The following is a 711-nucleotide window of genomic DNA, read 5'->3' on the forward strand; positions in this document are numbered from 1 at the left end:
AATGGCGTGAACCCGGGAGGCGGAGCTTGCAGTGAGCTGAGATCCGGCCACTGCACTCCAGCCTGGGCTACAGAGCGAGACTCCGTCTCAAAAAAAAAAAAAAAAAAGATATCCACCAACCACCTCCACCAATCCCCCTACTCATTGTGAAAGTTTGAAACAGGTAATTTACCTTGCAGTCTCTACCATGGGAGTATTCATCTATGGAGTCCTAATTTTCATTGGGTGGTGGGGAGTGTCTTCTATTAGATATCCTACTTTGGATGGGGTCTGGGTTTTGTCACTTGGCTCTTGTGCCTACAGGACTATGAAAAACAAAGCTCTTAGCTTTGTGCAATGGCAGTATCGTAAAAATGGGGTTTATCTGAGGCACAATTACTGCTAATTGAAAACTTTTCCCAACACACTGCCATGATGACGTGAACTATACTAGACATTGGCAATTTAATTTTTGACAGTCTCTATGGAGACTGAAGGGGAAAAAAAGAAAGAAAAACAAAGCTCAAGTTTGCCTCATTTGGCAAATGATTCCCAGGTGAAAGCTAGCATTCTATGTTCTGCCTACTACTCTAAGTTATTCGTTTTGTTTGGGTTTGGGCTTCTCTGTATTCCTTACCAATTTTCTAGCTTATCAATACATTTTAAAAGATGTTTAAAATGTTTTATCCAGCATTAAGGTTGCTGAGCCACACTCTTAGAAGCAGGAGTGCA

The 711-nt window shown here is 41.6% G+C and overlaps 1 non-coding gene across 1 annotated transcript; it reads left to right on the forward strand.

Moving 5' to 3' along the window:
- The first annotated feature begins 325 nt into the window (after positions 1 to 325).
- LOC126945166 (U4 spliceosomal RNA) lies at positions 326 to 470 on the forward strand. Its single transcript, XR_007722334.1, has one exon. It is a non-coding gene; the product is annotated as a U4 spliceosomal RNA (small nuclear RNA).
- Positions 471 to 711: the final 241 nt, after the last annotated feature.

Source organism: Macaca thibetana, chromosome 20 (assembly GCF_024542745.1).
Source record: "Macaca thibetana thibetana isolate TM-01 chromosome 20, ASM2454274v1, whole genome shotgun sequence".
In the NCBI taxonomy this organism is placed as follows: Eukaryota; Metazoa; Chordata; class Mammalia; order Primates; family Cercopithecidae; genus Macaca; species Macaca thibetana.